We start from the raw sequence: 6721 nt of genomic DNA on the forward strand, positions 1-6721 counted from the left end.
GCTGTCCCTCATCCACCGCATCGGATGAGGATCCGTCATCGATCTTGTTGTCTCGCCGGATCAGCCGCCCCGTCCTCCACCTCCAAGGAGCTGCTCTGACATTCGCCCTGTCTATCACGCCACCTCCATCCCCATAGCGTCGTCTTGACCTGCCCCACCGGAACCGGAACACCCTCACCAATTCCTGCGATGAAGCCGAGGCCTACTTGGCGCCACCAAGGAGGTTCCGCACTCATCGCTGCATTTTATCTTTTATACGATCTCATGGGGCTGCCGGTGCTTGATACCGAGCAGCCATGGCGGGTCTCCATCGACGGCGCCGTCACCGGCCACTTCATCCATGGCGTATCTCCCCCATGTTGTTGCTTCCTCGTCGGCGACTTCCACACCGGCACTAGCTGCAGATGCTCTGGCTCTCGCTCGCCCCGCTGCTGCTACTGCTGCTCCGACTCTCGCTCGCGTTGCGGCTCTATTCTTGCTGTCAGTCATGCAGCTGCACTGCTCTTGCTTTTGTTCGTGCTGCTGCTCTGCTCTGCTATTGCTGTCGGTCATGCTGCTGCTCCACTCTTGCTCTTGTTCGTGCTGCTGCTCTACTCTTGCTCTTGCTCGCGCTGCTGCTGCTGCACGACCTCCAGCAGCTACAGGAGTTGCTGCTTTAGCACTCGCTTGTGGTGCGGCTGCATGACTTGCTCTTTGCTAGTGCGTCCCCTGCTTGAGCGACTGCTAATTTAGATCACTGCTTCTCTGCTACTAGTGGGCGAACGCCCTAAACATCTATTGCAATGCTCTGCTACTAGTTCAATCAGTTTGGACAGTAAATTTCAGTTTTGACTGTACAGTTCAATTTCTTCAGTTAAGTTCAGAGTGAACAGTATGTATAACATCTGTCGGAGCAGCCATGGCACGGCTGGTGCGTTTTACATCTAGCAATTTTTCATGATGTATTTTACATCATCTATTGCAGATGATATTAGAGTCCCACTTCAGATTAACGTTGTTTGTCTTGTCCTGCTTTAGCCTCGCCACCGTACACCTCACCAGAGCTTCTCCAATGACGAAACCGTCCATCATAGCGGAGCAGTACCCTCGGCGCCATTTCTACAGGCCTCAGATCTTCTTCCCCACCTTCGACAATCACACCAGCATCACCATCCTCCACATCCAACCCAATGATGCTGAGGCTGACAAGGCTATGCTAAAGAGGTTGTACACTCGTCGCATCACTTTGTTACTCTGCATTCATGTCGATCCCTCAGGGATCCTTTGCTATGGAACTACTATGGTACTACTATTCGTGCATTTTGTTAGAAGGAGTGGAGCAAAGCAAAACTGGAGGATTTTTCCTTTGGTGTCTCTTTCAAAGAAAAAACATAGGAATTTTAATATCCACTTGGACGTCCTTTCCAAATTAATATGCATGAAGAACATGACTAATTGCATTACTGGCATAATAAGATTCGTATTTTTTTTCATTTTCACGTGGTTTGACTTTAATTTGACCATGTTTCTCCATTCTCGTGTTCTTCCAATTCATGTGAACCAAACACCCAGGTTGACAGAAATCCTATGTTTCCAAATGCTCTATTTTGTACGTGCATTCCTACCCTATTCCCGTGTTTTTACTGTCCCTGCATTTATAGAATCCTCCAGTTCTAAGGAGCCCTTACAGATTTACTTCATTTTTAGATAGGCGTCAAATAAAACTCTGTGTGTTATGTCCTGGTCCTATCGTGTCGTCATCCAACCCACCTGGGGTGCACCATCGACGGAAGCGTTCACTGCAACAGAGATTCCCCCTGCAGACTGATGGTAGCTGGAACTACATCGATATTTCCCTGGAGAGGGAGGGATGATGTAGAATAGCGACGGTAGGTATTTCCCTTAGTTATGAAACCAAGGTATCGAACCAGTAGGAGAACCAAGAAACACAACGTAAACAGCCCCTGCACACAAATAACAACACCTCGCAACCCGACGTGTTAAAGGGGTTGTTAATCCCTTTTGGGTAACGGCGCCAGAAACGGCCTGTGACGGGAGATAAAGTTGTAAATATTGATAGATCGAACGCCAAATAAAATAAATTGCAGCAAGGTATTTTTGGATTTTTGGTGTAATAGATCTGAATAAAAATGCAAAGGAAAAGTAGATCGCAAGGCAAATATATGAGAAAGAAGACCCAGGGGTCGTAGGTTTCACTAGTGGCTTCTCTCGAGAAAAATAGCAAACGGTGGGTAAAGCAAAATAATGTTGGGCAATTGATAGAACTTCAAATAATTATGACCATATCCAGGCAATGATCATTACATAGGCATCACGTCCAAGATTAGTAGACCGACTCCTGCCTGCATCTACTATTATTACTCCACACATCGACCGCTATCCAGCATGCATCTAGTGTATTAAGTTCATGGAAAACAGAGTAATGCAATAAGAACAATGACATGATGCAGACAAAATCCGTTTATCTATATGGCGGTAGATATAGATCTCGTCCTTTTATCCTTAGTATCAATGATACATACGTGTCGATTCCCTTTCTGTCACTCGGATCAAGCACCGTAAGATCGAACCCACTACCGGGCACCTTTTCCAATTGCAAGATAAATAGATCAAGTTGGCTAAACAAAACCCAAATATCAGAGAAGAAATACAACGCTATAAGAGATCATGCATAAAAGAGATCAAAGAAACTCAAATACTTTCATGGATATAAAAACATAAATCTGATCATAAACTCGAAGTTCATCGATCCCAACAAACACACCGCAAAAGAGTTACATCATATGGATCTCCAAGAGACCTTTGTATTCAGAATCAAGAGAGAGAGAGAGATGAAGCCATATAGCTACTAACTACGGACCCGATGGTCTACAAAGAACTACTCACGCATCATCGGAGAGGCACCAATGGAGGTGGTGAACCCCATCTGAGATGGTGTTTAGATTGGATCTGGTGATTCTGGACTCTGTGGTGGCTGGATGAATATTTCGTCGACTCTCCTAAGGTTCTGGTATTTTTGGGGTATTTATAGAGCAAAGAGGTGGTCCGGGGGCACCCGAGGTGGGCACAACCCACCAGGGCGCGCCTGGGCCTCCTGGCGTGCCCTGGTGGGTTGTGCCCCCTCGGGGACCCCCCAAGGTGCAACTAGGGCCCATTGCATTTCTTCTGGCCCATAAAAAATCATCGTGAAGTTTCCTGGCATTTGGACTCCGTTTGATATTGATTTTCTGCGATGTAAAAAACATGGAAAAACAACAACTGGCACTTGGCACTATGTCAATAGGTTAGTACTAAAAAATGATATAAGATGATAATAAAACATCATGGAACAATAAAAATTATAGATATGTTGGAGACATATTAGCATCCCCAAGCTTAACTCCTACTCGTCCTCGAGTAGGTAAGTGATAAAAATAGAATTTTTGATGTGGAGTGTTGTTCATCAAGTCATATCATATTCTTTTCTTTATAGCATGGACATTTGGACTTTTATGTGATTCAAAGCAATAGTCTAGTTTTGACATAATAATTTAGATACTCAAGCATATCAATAAGCAACCATGTCTTTCAAAATATCAATGCTAAAATAAGTTATCCCTAGCCCATCATGCTCAAACATTGATCCATTCATGAAACACACTCACATATTAACTACACTCAATACTTGAGCACGATCATATTGCCTCCTAGTTGGTGCTTTTATGAGAGAAGATGGAGATTCAAAATAAAAATTGCATAAATTAAAAGAAAGGCCCTTCGTAGAGGGAAGTAGGGATTTGTAGAGGTGCTAGAGCTCAAAGCGAAAAATTTGAGATAAAAACATTTTGGGAGGTGTATCCATCCCACCAATGAAAACGACTTAGAGTTCCCAATACTTTCCATGCATAGATATATCATAAGCGGTTCTCAAACAGAAAATAAAGTTTGTTCCTTTTTCCACCATAACTTTCACTTTCCATGGCTAACTGTATCCACGGGTGCCCTCCATACCAACACTTTCCAAGGAATTTATTATTTGACAACATAAAGTAAATTCATTTCTTTTTGCATTTCGGGACTGGGCATCCCTAATACCTTTGCCTTACTCTCCTGCAATGACAAGTGAATAAACACTTGTCTTGAGAATAACACATCTACCATGGAAAATATTAGCCACCCCTCATCGCTCCGCGAGCGAAACAAACACACAAAAGAGAAGTTTATTTTGCAAATTAGAGATGGCACATGCAAATTTGCTTAGAACGGCAAAATAATACCGCATATAGGTAGATATAGTGGACTCATGTGGCAAAACTGGTTTAAAGGATTTTGGATGCACAATTAGAGGTCATACTTAGTGCAAAATGAAGGCTAGCAAAAGATTGAGAAGCGACCAACCAAGAAACGGATAATCTAATAAGCAAGCATTAAGCATAAATAACACCGAATAATGCACCACAAGTAAGATATAATTTCATTGCATGCCTATTGACTTTCATAGTTGCATAGGGAATCACAAACCTTAACACAAATATTCTTACTAAAGCATAATTACTCATCAACATAACTCACATATCACATCATCATATCTCAAAACTATTAATAAGAATCAAGTTTATTTTGTCCAATGATCTTCATGGCATTTTAGTTTTCTTTATCCTTCTTGGATATCTATCACTTTGGCACTAATTTTCATGTGTTGTTTTTCATAAGCTCGAACAAATATAAGTGAAGATCATGAGCATAACAAATTTTCTTTCTCTCAAAATAATTTAAGTGAAGCAAGAGAGAATTTCTTAAAAAAATTACTAACTCTCAAATAAATCTAAGTGAAGAAAGAGAGAAATTCTTCAAAAATAACAAAGCACACCATGCTCAAAAAGATATAAGTGAAGCACCAGAGCAAGTCCTAACTCATAAAAGATTTAAGTGAAGCATAGAGAGCAATTCTAACAAATCATGACATAATTTTGGCTCTCTCAAATAGGTGTGTCCAGCAAGGATTGATGACTTAAAACACAAAATAAAACAAGAAAAGACACATATCATACAAGACACTCCAAGCAAAACACATATCATGTGACGAATAAAAATATAGTCTCGAGTAAAATACTGATAGTTGTTGGAAGAAAGCGGGGATGCCACTCGGGGGCATCCCCAAGCTTAGTTGGTTGCTCATTCTTGGATAATAGCTTGGGATGCCGGGGCATCCCCAAGCTTATGCTCTTACATCCTTCCTTCATCCATCGTAAGATAACCCAAAACTTGAAAACTTCAATCACACAAAACTCAACAAAGCCTTCATGAGATCCGTTAGTATAAGAATAATAAACCACTACTATAAGTGTTGTATCAAACCAATTCATATTTTGTTTTTGTATTATATCTATTGTATTCCAACTTTTCTATGGCAAAAACTCATCAAAGAAAACCATAGAGCCATCAAAATAAGCACACAACACAAAGAAAACAGAATCTGTCAAAACAGAACAGCCTGTCGCAATCTGAGTATTTTGAATACTTCTGTAACTCCAAAAATTCTGAAAACTTAGGACGACTTGAGAAATTTGTATATTGATCTACTGCAATTGGAATGGGTATTTTATCACTCTCTGGTAAAAAAAATAAAATTAATTTCGTGAGCGTAAAACTTTCTGTTTTTTCACCAAGATCAAACAACTATTTCCCAAGAAGATCCTAAAGGCTTTACTTGGCACAAACACTAAATAAAAAATAAAAACACAATCATAAGAGTAGCATAATTGTGTAAACACACAAGAACAGAAAGCAAAAAGCAAAACTAAATTTTATTCATTGGGTTGCCTCCCAACAAGCGCTATTGTTTTATGCCCTTAGCTAGGCATAAAGCAAGGATCTAAGTTTTTTCATCCCTATTCTTTACTTTCTTAGGGGTATTTTCATCATGAGGCTTTGTAAACACAACATAAAACATGTTATCCATAGAGGCATTTGCAATCCTAAGTTGGTTTTCATCATACCCCTTTTGATTTCCCACAATAATCCAAGAGTAATGTTGACTAACATTATTGAAAACTTGTTGGATTATCTAGAACTGGGACTTCCTTTTTAAGATTCTCATCAAATATCTTATTTTCCCCAAGCAAATGTCTTAAAGAATAGTCACTATTGTAACGGATTTTATCTATCACAGTGTAGGATCTAAAGTATGTCAAGAGGGGGAGGGTGATTAGACTACTTGAACAAATAAAAATCTAGCCTTTTCCAATTTTTAAGTCTTGGCAAATTTTAGCAACTTAGCACTAGTAAAGCAATCAACCTACACATGCAAGTCTAACAGTATAGCAGCGGAATGTAAAAGATTGCACATGAAGGTAAAGGGAGGAGTTTGGAGGGAGCAAACGCAATGTAGACACGGAGATTTTTTGCGTGGTTCTGATAGGTGGTGCTATCGTACATCTACGTTGGTGGACACGTCAACCCACGAAGGGTAACGGTTGCTCGAGTACACGGAGGGCTCCACCCACTAAGGGTCCACGAAGAAGCAACCTTGTCTATCCCACCATGGGCATCACCCACGAAGGACTTGCCTCACTAGGGTAGATCTTCATGAAGTAGGTGATCTCCTTGCCCATACAAACTCCTTGGATCAACTCCACAATCTTGACGGAGGCTCCCAAGTGACACCTAACCAATCTAGGAGACACCACTCTCCAAAAGGTAATAGACGGTGTGTTGATGATGAACTCCTTGCTCTTGTGCT

This window comes from Triticum dicoccoides, chromosome 4A, assembly GCF_002162155.2.
Source record: "Triticum dicoccoides isolate Atlit2015 ecotype Zavitan chromosome 4A, WEW_v2.0, whole genome shotgun sequence".
In the NCBI taxonomy this organism is placed as follows: Eukaryota; Viridiplantae; Streptophyta; class Magnoliopsida; order Poales; family Poaceae; genus Triticum; species Triticum dicoccoides.